The sequence below is a fragment of the Ascaphus truei genome, unplaced genomic scaffold (genome assembly GCF_040206685.1).
Source record: "Ascaphus truei isolate aAscTru1 unplaced genomic scaffold, aAscTru1.hap1 HAP1_SCAFFOLD_531, whole genome shotgun sequence".
In the NCBI taxonomy this organism is placed as follows: domain Eukaryota; kingdom Metazoa; phylum Chordata; class Amphibia; order Anura; family Ascaphidae; genus Ascaphus; species Ascaphus truei.
In genome coordinates this window covers 78495-91948 of record NW_027456862.1, presented here as the reverse complement: position 1 = coordinate 91948, position 13454 = coordinate 78495, and positions in this window count along the sequence as shown.

Sequence of the window (13454 nt, the reverse complement as noted above, 5' to 3'; positions counted from 1 at the left end):
ATAATGGGCAGCAAAGCAGTGCAGAATAGGAGGTGAAAGTATTTAAAATGGAAGATCCTTAGCAGCTGTGTGGGGAGTAGACAGTACAGACTGACCAAGTAAATGGTAAAAGGAGTAACTTCAACATTACTTGGCTTTGTTCTCCACATTGAAGCTTTCCTCCTCTTTAAATCACTAATACTGATGCCATGTGTAACCTGTACTGAGAGTTATATAATCTACTGGCCTAGATGAAACCATATGATGCAAACAGGATCCATCCCACTCCAGATTCATAGAATTGAACCACCTCAACCTTTCATAACAATCACATAGAACTGCAGCTGTGCGCTACTGCACATGTTCTTGTTATGAATGGTAGTAGATGTGGTCCTTGGGTCTTTACTTCATACTGTAGCCACCCTCTACTCATGATGTATTGAATCAACGAAAACTTGCATGGTTCAGATCACAGGAAGGGGTAGAGTAGAGATGAAAATATTCAATGTGAAACCCGTAGCAGCCGGATTGTGTGGAGTCAATAAAACGACAAATACTAAATGGTAAATGAGAAATATACACATTGCTTATCTGTCTCTGTGTAGTAATTTTCCTTCTCTTCAACTGTCCTTCAAATTTTCTCTTTTGCAAGAAAAGGAACACATGGCTTCAATATTCACTTCTGTTCTGCAGTCATCCCTCCTGAAATAAAAGTTAAGCATTGCATTGTTATTATGATAATACATACAATAAACCTTGCTCCAAACCATTTGATGCAAAGCAAATCCACCTCCCACCCACAGCTGTGCTCCTTCTAGAGCATGCATGTCAAACTCCAGTCCTCGAGGGTCCCAAACAGGCCAGGTTTTCAGTAGGGATATCCTGAAAACCTGGCCTGTTTGCTGCCCTCGAGGACTGGAGTTTGACATCCTTGTTCTTGAGCTTCTACCACGCAAGTCATCCATGTGAGTGACACTGTACTGCAGTCCTGGTCTGCACACAATCTACTGAATCAATGACATCACACTGTAAAGGCAATCTACAAGATGTATTAGTTGTCCACACTTCCGAAATGTTACTTTTATGTCCAAATCACTTATTCCCATGACCTGATATTTGTATTTGTTATTTATAGGATTGTCACAAAGAGTTGATGAGGTCACCAAATGATAGTATGTAGAGAGAAAGAGAGATCTCAGAACAGAGCCCTGATGTATACCCACAGACAGATCAATAGAAGACGAAGACATGTTAGCAACAGAGATGGAGAATGTGTGACAGGAAAGTTATGATGAAAACCAGGATAGAACTGTGTTACGGATACCAAGAGAGAGTTTAGAATATGAAGGAGGAGAGTGATTGAGAGCATCAAACGCAGCAGATAGATCAAGTAGGATTAGTAGGGAAAAGTGACCTTGGGAATTTGCTTTAAGCACAGTCTGTAGAACGAGCTGTACGAAAGGCAGGTTGTAAAGGATCCAGGAGGGAATGTGATTTAAGAATGTTGACATTCTAGCAATTAGGAGACAAACAGCAGGAGGGATACAGGGCGGTAGTTAGTAAGGCACATAGGGTGTAGGTTGTTTCTGAGAAAAGGGTGACCACTACAGGCTTAAAGTAAGAGGGTAAAGAGCCAGAGAATAGGGAGGAATTGAAGATGTGGGTGAGAGTGGGGACTAAGAGATGCAGTAAGGTGTGAGGGGATACGATCTAGAGGGCATGTGGTAGAGGGAGAAGAGAAGATGATTAGCTTCCAGCTCTGTAAGAGAAGAAAAGGAGTCAAATGCAGAAGGAGAATTAGGTAGAAGGAGAGAAGGGGGAAGGGACAGAAGGAATCTCCTTGTGGGTGGCATCCACCTTGCCTCTGAAGTAGTCAAATGCTTGAGGAGAAGTGAAGGAAGGATGGCAAGTGTGAGGAGAAGGTTAGTGGAGGGAGTCAAATACAGGGAAAAAAAGACAGCGTAAATTAAATTTGAGTGTTGATGAATGTGAAAAAAAAGTAGTGTGGTTTGGCCCCAGAGAGCAGCTTTATACAGGACTGGAGACATTTTTACTGTAGAAAAATCAAATATCAATTGTGTGATTTCCTTCATAGGCATTAAGAACAGCGAGTGGAAGTGTGATGAACATGTTTGGGAATTTAGCCAAGGGTGTGGGCTAGAGGGACAAGTGTGTCAGAGCCTAGAGGGGGCATATAGATAGGAGGATAGCATTGTAAGAGTTAATAAGATTGTTAGTTTAAGCGGAAAGAGAGAGAGAGGTTAGAGTAGATGTCAGAGGAGAGTTTAATTAAGCAGAGGAAAATCAGTGGGACAGGTAAGATGGGGTGAGGGGAATGACTGATTGTGAATGATGAGAGCAGAAGAGGTCATGTACAACTAGAGCCTTGTTAGTCAGAGAACGGACATTCCAGATGGCATAGGAGAAGGGAAGAGAAAAGTAAGGAAAGGAATGTGGATTACATTAGATAGGTTAACACTCTTAGCAGGGAGGCAGAGGCAGGGAGGCCCGATGTGTATATGAGCAGGTTCAAGATTATAAGAGATATCCCACACATCAGCAAACATAGAAGGAGACACAGAGATAGGTGTAGAGAGAGACAGAGATAGCTCTATGTAGAGAGAGAGAGGGACGTAGAGAGAATGAGACAGATAGGCGCAGAGAGAGGGGGCGCAGAGAGAGGAGGCGCCAAAAGAGGGGGCGCAGAGAGAGGGGGCACAGAGAATAGGATATTAAAGAGTGCTTTTCATTGAGCAGTGCAGAAATAGCTGCAATAGAGGTCTGTACAAATGGTGCAGTGTGTAGACACATGCAAAGGTAGGGGAAGGAAAGAGGAGAACATGTGGATAAAAGCAGGAGTGTGGAAGTTAGAGAAATTAGAAAAGTTTAACAGAGGAGTGAGGAAACAGCCAGCAGAAAGAACAAGAGAGAGGTTACATTGGGATGACGTTCTGTGGTAAAGAGAAAATGCTAGGAGAGAGCTTTCAAATATTAGAGGACATGAATTGAGGGAGCAAATGTATAAATCAAAACCTGAGGGGGAGGTATAGCACGAAAGCTTGCACAGCAGATTATAGTCTTAATGTTGCGTGTACCTGTCAGGGTATTCAAGAAGTTAAATTCTCACAAGTGCAGAGTTCATGATGAAATGCTGAATCTAGTCCCCCTCCAATTTAATTTTAATATAACTTTTCCATTCTTCATTACTGCAAAAAGCAAACAAAACAAAACCACATTGCATTACTATTTTCAAAATGGATTGAATGGCATATTCAACAGTGACTGTGTGATGCCAATATTCCCCACTCACTCGTAGTGAAGCACATATTGTACTAGTGTTGAAAGTAGGCCGGTAGAGTCAGGTACGCAGTACTGATAAAACAATAAGTGCCCGTCGTAAGTACCAGCTCCGCAACAGTGCGGGCATCACATTAGTGACGTGGATGAACATATATGGATAAGCCCATATTAAGGCATCACGTGACCAGAGCCGTCACTGACTGGGTATACGTAAAGACGCAGGGAGATGCAAGGAAAGGGAGGGAGAGAGACAGGGAGAAGATGTGAAACGGAGGAAGGCACGGATGGAGGGAGTTCTTCCGAGCTTCTGCGGGCCTCTCTCTTTCACTGGTGCATGCCGGGAGCTGGTCCCAACATCCACAAAGTGTGTGTGTATTATTGGTTGTATTTTATGGGGGTAGGAGGGTAGTGTGTATATTGTGTGTGTGGGAGTATTATATTGTGTGTAGAGGTGCAGAGGAGAGTACTAGATTGTGTATCTTGTGTAAGGGTGTTGTGTATATTGTGTTTGGAGCTATAATATTATTGGGGAGATTAGTATTGAGGAGGTATTATAGTGTGTATTGTGGGGAGTATTAGTGTGTGTATTGTTTGTGGGTGACAGATGCTGGGGGTATGCAGCAATCCCTGCACTGAGGTCCGAGGCGGCTCTGCATCGCTCGCACGCACTGTGGATGACCAAGCATGTGCCCATGATAATCATGGCCTTACAGGGATGAGTGTGTCAGAGCCTAGAAGGGGCATATATATGATGGAGGAGGGAGGAGGAGGAGGGAGGAGGAGGAGATGATAGCATTGTAAAAGTTAACAAGATAGTTAGTTTAAGCAGAAAGTGAGGAGAGGTTAGAGATAAGGGTAGATGTCAGAGGAGAGAGTTCAATTAAGCTGAGGTATCGAGTAGGACAGGGGTGAGGGGAATGAGAGGTGGTGGATGAGGAGAGCAGAAGAGGTCATGTACAAATAGACCTTGTTAGTCAGAGAGCAGTCATTCCAGAGGGCACGTGAGAAGTGAAGAGTAAAGTGAGACATGGAATGTGGATTACATTAGATGGGTTAATACGCTTAGCAGGGAGGTGGAGAGAGAGAGGCAAGAGGCAGAGAGTGGTGCAGGGGTTGAGGAAGAGATGTTGCATGTACCTTATCAGAACATTAAAGAACATCAATTCACACTGGTGCAGAGTTGATGATGAATCCAGTTCACCTCCAATTCAATTTTAACAGAAATGTTTCATTCTTCATTACTGAAAAAAAAGAAAAGTAAAAAACATTTCATTACTATTTTCAAAATGGATTGAATTCCCCCAACAATGACTATGTGTTACCAATATATCCCTCTCAGTCCCACTGCAGCATATACTGTACCAGTGTGAAAGTAGGAAGGTACACAGTACCGGTAAAACAATACGTGCCGGTACTATGCACCATATGAATTATAAGGGGACTAGCTGAGAGCCCCGGCGTTGCCCGGGATGTTTGTGGTGTGGGTGTGGCATTTGGGTGAGGAGTGGTCAACGCGGCCCATGTGCGGTGGTAGTGCTGCTGTGGCTGTACTGATGGTGATTGTATCGGTGTGCTGATTTTGGAGGGTTTGGTGCTGATGTGGGGGTGCGGATGTGGGGGTGCGGATGTGGGTGTGCCGATGGGGGAGGTGCAAAGGTGCCGATGTGTGGGTGCTGATGGTGTTGATGGGGGCTGGGAATGGCGGGGAGCCGAGAATGCCAGTGTGCTGGGGGGGGCATGGGATAGCGGTGTGCTGATGTGGTTTTGCTGGGGATAGTGTGTGTGTGTATACGTGTGTGTGTATACACGTGTGTGTGTATACACGTGTGTGTGTATACATGTTTGTGTGTGTGTATACATGTTTGTGTGTATACATTGTATGTGTGTGTGTGTGTGTATACATGTGTACGTGTGTGTGTGTGTGTACGTGTGTGTATACACATGTGTGTGTATACACATGTGTGTATAGACGTGTATACACATGTGTGTGTAGACATTGTGTGTATGTATATATTGTGTGTGTGTGTGTATACATGTGTACGTGTGTGTATACACATGTGTATACACATGTGTGTATACATAGTATGTGTGTGTGTGTGTGTACATGTGTGTGTGTGTACATTTGTGTGTGTATACATGTTTGTGTGTGTGTATACATGTTTGTGTGTGTGTGTACATTTGTGTGTGTATACATGTTTGTGTGTGTGTATACATGTTTGTGTGTGTGTGTACATTTGTGTGTGTATACATGTTTGTGTGTGTGTATACACGTGTGTGTGTGTGTGTGTGTGTATACATGTGTGTGTGTATACATTATGTGTATGTATACATGTGTGTGTATGTGTACATGTGCGTGTGTGTATGTCTCCATGTGTGTGTATACACATGTGTATATACACATGTGTATACACGTGTGTATACACGTGTGTATACACGTGTGTATACATGTTTGTGTGTATACATAGTATGTGTGTGTGTGTGTGTATACATGTGTGTGTGTACATTTGTGTGTATACATGTTTGTGTGTGTATACACGTGTGTATGTGTGTGTGTGTGTGTATACATGTGTGTGTGTATACATGTGTGTGTGTATACATGTGTGTGTGTATACATTATGTGTATATATACATGTGTGTGTGTGTACGTGTGTGTATGTGTACATGTGCGTGTGTGTATGTCTCCATGTGTGTGTGTATGTCTCCATGTGTGTGTGTACGTGTACATGTGTGTGAGTATACGTGTACATGTGTGTGTGTGTACGTGTCTACGTGTACATGTGTGTGTGTGTCTACGTGTACATGTGTGTGTGTCTACGTGCGTGTGTATACGTGTGTGTGTGTCTACGTGTGTGTGTGTATACGTGTGTGTGCGTATACGTGTGTGTGTGTGTCTACGTGTGTGTGTGTCTACGTGTGTGTGTGTGTCTACGTGTGTGTGTGTGTCTACGTGTGTGTGTCTACGTGTGTGTGCGTGTGTCTACGTCTGTGTGTGTGTCTACGTGTGTGTGTGTACACGTGTGTCTACGTGTGTGTTTGTACGTGTGTGTGTTTGTACGTGTGTGTGTGTGTGTGTATACGTGTGTGTACGTGTGTGTGTGTGTAAACGTGTGTCTGTGTGTATACGTGTGTGTCTGTGTGTATACGTGTGTGTCTGTGTGTATACGTGTGTGTCTGTGTGTATAGGTGTGTGTGTGTGTGTATAGGTGTGTGTGTGTGTATAGGTGTGTGTCTGTGTGTATAGGTGTGTCTGTGTGTCTACGTGTGTCTACGTGTTTGTTTGTGTCTACGTGTGTCTACGTGTGTCTGTGTGTCTACGTGTGCCTGTGTGTATACGTGTGTGTGTGTATACGTGTGTCTGTATAGGTGTGTGTGTGTGTGTGTGTGCGTGTGTGTCTGTCTACATGTGTGTGTGTGTCTACATGTGTGTGTGTGTCTACATGTGTGTGTCTGTGGACGTGTGTGTGTGCCTACATGTGTGTGTGTGCGTGTGTGTGTGTGTGTGCCTACATGTGTGTGTGTGCGCCTACATGTGTGTGTGCGCCTACATGTGTGTGTGTGTGTGGTCTCTGTGTGTGTGTGTGTCTCTGTGTATGTGTATGTATATATATATATATATATATATATATATATATATATATATATATATAGTGTGTGTGTGTGTATGTATGGAGGGTTGAGGCTGGCAATGAAGGAATGGGGGGGTGTGGGGGGAGAGCTGCTTACCTTGCAGTCGGCAGCATGTTCCTCGAGGTGAGGCCTCCTGCAGGGCGGGAGCCCCCCCGCTGCCTCCGGCTCGAGGTGAGGCCTCCTGCAGGGCGGGAGCCCCCCCGCTGCCTCCGGCTCGAGGTGAGGCCTCCTGCAGGGCGGGAGCCCCCCCGGCTCGAGGTGAGGCCTCCTGCAGGGCGGGAGCCCCCCCGCTGCCTCCGGCTCGAGGTGAGGCCTCCTGCAGGGCGGGAGCCCCCCCGGCTCGAGGTGAGGCCTCCTGCAGGGCGGGAGCCCCCCCGCTGCCCTCCGGCTCGAGGTGAGGCCTCCTGCAGGGCGGGAGCCCCCCCGCTGCCCTCCGGCTCGAGGTGAAGCCTCCTGCAGGGCGGGAGCCCCCCCGCTGCCCTCCGGCTCGAGGTGAGGCCTCCTGCAGGGCGGGAGCCCCCCCGCTGCCCTCCGGCTCGAGGTGAGGCCTCCTGCAGGGCGGGAGCCCCCCCGCTGCCCTCCGGCTCGAGGTGAGGCCTCCTGCAGGGCGGGAGCCCCCCCGCTGCCCTCTGGCTCGAGGTGAGGCGGCGGTGCCGAGGAGCGTTGCAGGCGGCGCCGGGTAGGCTGGTCTTTGCTGTGAGGGGGGTGGGAGAGGTGAGCCGGTGCCGAGGAGCGTGCGGCGAGGCCCGTGGGACGCTGCCTCACCCATCCGGCCGCTAGCACGTGGATGTGAGGCGGGAGGCAGCGTGTTGTGGCCGCTCCCCCGCGTGTGTCCCGGGCGCTCGCTCCGCTCCCCCGCTGACTGTAGCGGTGCCGGGGTGTGAGCTTGGGGGGGGGGGGGGGTGTGTGAGCTTGGGGGGGGGGGGTGAGCTTGGGGGGGGGTGAGGTGTGTGTGAGCTTGGGGGGGGGGGGGTGTGTGTGTGTGTGTGTGTGTGTTTTTTTTTTTTTTTTTTTTTTTGTGGACCTTTGGCCCGTCACTCCGCCTCAGGGGCGGGCCAAGGGGGTGGTGTGAGTGTGTGAGGCCAATGAGAGGTGTGCGGGGGCGGGCGGCCCATGGGACCAATGAGATTGCCGCTAGGGACACCGGACATCCAGCAGGCAGGCATGCATGCATGCAGGCAGGCAGGCAGGCAAACATACAGTGCTTTCACTAATATAGTATAAGATGTAAATCTCCCAGTCTCTCTCCATATCCGCAACAGAGCGGGCTCCGGTCAGTGGCATGGATGCCCATATATGGGTATGCTCATATTTGGGCATCCCATGTCACTGACCGGAGCCGGCTCTGAGTATAGGGATATATGCGGAGACGCAGAGGTGCAAGGAAATGGGAGGAGGCACGGTGAGAAACAGGGAGAGACCACAGGAAGATAGAGGGCAACAACTTCCACAAGGTACTTGTATGGGTATAATTGTTTGTATTTTGTGCAGAGGGGGTAATTTCAGATAAAATACAATTCTCCACCCTCTACGAAACAATTCCACTTTGTTCAGTAAGCCAGAAAGTCTTGGTCCCATGTGGACTGAATTTAATGCAAATAAGGTCCTTAATACACAAGTAAAGAATAAAGTTACTTATTCTCTACTGTAAGAAGTGCCACATTGCCCACTATTTGGGTCCTGTGCCCAGATTGTGACCATGCATGGCAGAGGTGAGATTCCCCCAACTCCAATTTGCTACACTCTCCAAGAGAGATAATTGTGATCAGAGGTGGAACTAGGGGAGGGTGTGAGCAGGGTCACTGCCCAGGGAGTAACCTGACTGGGGGCACGGAAATCTCATTTAGTGCATACACTACCGACACACTTTATTGAAGTGTGGTCGGTACCGCAAGCCGGGAAATCTCCCGGCTTGCTAGTGGCCGCCCCTCGGCGTGCCGCGCGTCATAGACGCGCGGTCACGCGTCATCGGGAGCGTGCGCCCGCTGCACGCATGTCCAGGGGCTCCCCGAGGGAGCCCTGGTGTCCCGCGATCGCGGGACAGCGGCAGGGGGTTCCGGGGAACCCGGCGGACCCGGCAGCGGTAGGGAGAGCGCCCCGATCGGAGGGCGCTCTTCCGCTGCTTCGGCGTGCACCCGTCACACTCGGGCGCGCGCCAGGCTACTGCTGTGGCACAGAACGGGCAAATGCTCGAATAAACTGTGCCGCAGCAGTATGTTGCGGCACTGCATTGATTGACCGGTCAATCTGCACTGCTGCCTGTCACAGTGACATCCTGATCGGGCACTGTGATCAGCTATAGCACTGACCCAGGTGAGATAGTTCAGCACTTTACAAGGAGGGAACAGATGTTGTGGGTGACAGATGCTGGAGGTAGGCCAAGACTGTTGGCCAGAGTAACGTGGAGACTTACTGCACTCTGCATGCCCATCCTCTCCCTGACATCAGGGGAAGGAAGTGGCCCTGGGGTGTGTGTAGGTATGCCAGATGTCAGTGTATGCATAAGTAAGTATGCCTGTGTAGTGGGAGGTGTAGGGGCGTTAAGCTGGAGGACTTAAAACAGGCACAAAAGCACATAGATACCTCTGATTATACCGCACCAAATGCTGATAATATCATGCTGTAGCTGCACTTTACAGAAGATGATGCAGATGTCATCATTGGTTGGTGGGTTCATTAAATCAATCCATCATATCATAACCACACTGTGCATATGATGTACTGAATCAGTAACACCAGGAAGACATCTCCATGTTAGGAGTAGAGTTGAAGTTAACAGAATATGTCCAGCACTGTGGTGTGTAGCCCATAAATAATAATTGTGCACATTACCAGAACAACATACTGTCAACTGCAAGATCATTTTGCTGCTTGTAGCGTATGCTCATCCTGTACAGTGTTGTAGTAGATCCGTCTCTTCAGTGTTCACTGCAACAAAAGTAAGACATTGCATTAATATTACAGACGTTTGGGGGCTGAAATCTCACTTCGCTGCGGACAATTTCCCTTTGCATAAGATTCTTGTGATTATGTCAATGATGATCAATAACTGCATCATAACACAGCCGCTCTATACAGAAGATGTACTTGCTCTCATTGGTCATTGAGGTAATACGTCACACAATGTACAGATATAGCAAGGATTATTTCTCCCACTTGTGCATTATGGCATTATGATGGGAAATGTTGTGAGATTCTGCATTATCAGCATCACTGAATCTTTTGGAAATTAAGTGATATTCTATGTTTTAATGCAATATTATGGGTGATCAGCCGGTAAAATAATAATAGCTTGCTGTATCTGTAGCCATGCTCTACCCATGATGTGCTGAACCAATGACTGCAGAGAGATTCAGAGTGCTAAACATGACTGGAACGCATCTCTGAATAATGGGCAGCAAAGCAGTGCAGAATAGGAGGTGAAAGTATTTAAAATGGAAGATCCTTAGCAGCTGTGTGGAGAGTAGACAGTACAGACTGACCAAGTAAATGGTAAAAGGAGTAACTTCAACATTACTTGGCTTTGTTCTCCACATTGAAGCTTTCCTCCTCTTTAAATCACTAATACTGATGCCATGTGTAACCTGTACTGAGAGTTATATAATCTACTGGCCTAGATGAAACCATATGATGCAAACAGGATCCATCCCACTCCAGATTCATAGAATTGAACCACCTCAACCTTTCATAACAATCACATAGAACTGCAGCTGTGCGCTACTGCACATGTTCTTGTTATGAATGGTAGTAGATGTGGTCCTTGGGTCTTTACTTCATACTGTAGCCACCCTCTACTCATGATGTATTGAATCAACGAAAACCTGCATGGTTCAGATCACAGGAAGGGGTAGAGTAGAGATGAAAATATTCAATGTGAAACCCGTAGCAGCCGGATTGTGTGGAGTCAATAAAACGACAAATACTAAATGGTAAATGAGAAATATACACATTGCTTATCTGTCTCTGTGTAGTAATTTTCCTTCTCTTCAACTGTCCTTCAAATTTTCTCTTTTGCAAGAAAAGGAACACATGGCTTCAATATTCACTTCTGTTCTGCAGTCATCCCTCCTGAAATAAAAGTTAAGCATTGCATTGTTATTATGATAATACATACAATAAACCTTGCTCCAAACCATTTGATGCAAAGCAAATCCACCTCCCACCCACAGCTGTGCTCCTTCTAGAGCATGCATGTCAAACTCCAGTCCTCGAGGGTCCCAAACAGGCCAGGTTTTCAGTAGGGATATCCTGAAAACCTGGCCTGTTTGCGGCCCTCGAGGACTGGAGTTTGACATCCTTGTTCTTGAGCTTCTACCACGCAAGTCATCCATGTGAGTGACACTGTACTGCAGTCCTGGTCTGCACACAATCTACTGAATCAATGACATCACACTGTAAAGGCAATCTACAAGATGTATTAGTTGTCCACACTTCCGAAATGTTACTTTTATGTCCAAATCACTTATTCCCATGACCTGATATTTGTATTTGTTATTTATAGGATTGTCACAAAGAGTTGATGAGGTCACCAAATGATAGTATGTAGAGAGAAAGAGAGATCTCAGAACAGAGCCCTGATGTATACCCACAGACAGATCAATAGAAGACGAAGACATGTTAGCAACAGAGATGGAGAATGTGTGACAGGAAAGTTATGATGAAAACCAGGATAGAACTGTGTTACGGATACCAAGAGAGAGTTTAGAATATGAAGGAGGAGAGTGATTGAGAGCATCAAACGCAGCAGATAGATCAAGTAGGATTAGTAGGGAAAAGTGACCTTGGGAATTTGCTTTAAGCACAGTCTGTAGAACGAGCTGTACGAAAGGCAGGTTGTAAAGGATCCAGGAGGGAATGTGATTTAAGAATGTTGACATTCTAGCAATTAGGAGACAAACAGCAGGAGGGATACAGGGCGGTAGTTAGTAAGGCACATAGGGTGTAGGTTGTTTCTGAGAAAAGGGTGACCACTACAGGCTTAAAGTAAGAGGGTAAAGAGCCAGAGAATAGGGAGGAATTGAAGATGTGGGTGAGAGTGGGGACTAAGAGATGCAGTAAGGTGTGAGGGGATACGATCTAGAGGGCATGGGTTAATACGCTTAGCAGGGAGGTGGAGAGAGAGAGGCAAGAGGCAGAGAGTGGTGCAGGGGTTGAGGAAGAGATGTTGCATGTACCTTATCAGAACATTAAAGAACATCAATTCACACTGGTGCAGAGTTGATGATGAATCCAGTTCACCTCCAATTCAATTTTAACAGAAATGTTTCATTCTTCATTACTGAAAAAAAAGAAAAGTAAAAAACATTTCATTACTATTTTCAAAATGGATTGAATTCCCCCAACAATGACTATGTGTTACCAATATATCCCTCTCAGTCCCACTGCAGCATATACTGTACCAGTGTGGAAGTAGGAAGGTACACAGTACCGGTAAAACAATACGTGCCGGTACTATGCACCATATGAATTATAAGGGGATGTAAATCTCCCAGTCTCTCTCCATATCCGCAACAGAGCGGGCTCCGGTCAGTGGCATGGATGCCCATATATGGGTATGCTCATATTTGGGCATCCCATGTCACTGACCGGAGCCGGCTCTGAGTATAGGGATATATGCGGAGACGCAGAGGTGCAAGGAAATGGGAGGAGGCACGGTGAGAAACAGGGAGAGACCACAGGAAGATAGAGGGCAACAACTTCCACAAGGTACTTGTATGGGTATAATTGTTTGTATTTTGTGCAGAGGGGGTAATTTCAGATAAAATATAAAATTCTCCACCCTCTACGAAACAATTCCACTTTGTTCAGTAAGCCAGAAAGTCTTGGTCCCATGTGGACTGAATTTAATGCAAATAAGGTCCTTAATACACAAGTAAAGAATAAAGTTACTTATTCTCTACTGTAAGAAGTGCCACATTGCCCACTATTTGGGTCCTGTGCCCAGATTGTGACCATGCATGGCAGAGGTGAGATTCCCCCAACTCCAATTTGCTACACTCTCCAAGAGAGATAATTGTGATCAGAGGTGGAACTAGGGGAGGGTGTGAGCAGGGTCACTGCCCAGGGAGTAACCTGACTGGGGGCACGGAAATCTCATTTAGTGCATACACTACCGACACACTTTATTGAAGTGTGGTCGGTACCGCAAGCCGGGAAATCTCCCGGCTTGCTAGTGGCCGCCCCTCGGCGTGCCGCGCGTCATAGACGCGCGGTCACGCGTCATAGACGCGCGGTCACGCGTCATCGGGAGCGTGCGCCCGCTGCACGCATGTCCAGGGGCTCCCCGAGGGAGCCCTGGTGTCCCGCGATCGCGGGACAGCGGCAGGGGGTTCCGGGGGACCCGGCGGACCCGGCAGCGGTAGGGAGAGCGCCCCGATCGGAGGGCGCTCTTCCGCTGCTTCGGCGTGCGCCCGTCACACTCGGGCGCGCGCCAGGCTACTGCTGCGGCACAGAACGGGCAAATGCTCGAATAAACTGTGCCGCAGCAGTATGTTGCGGCACTGCATTGATTGACCGGTCAATCTGCACTGCTGCCTGTCACAGTGACA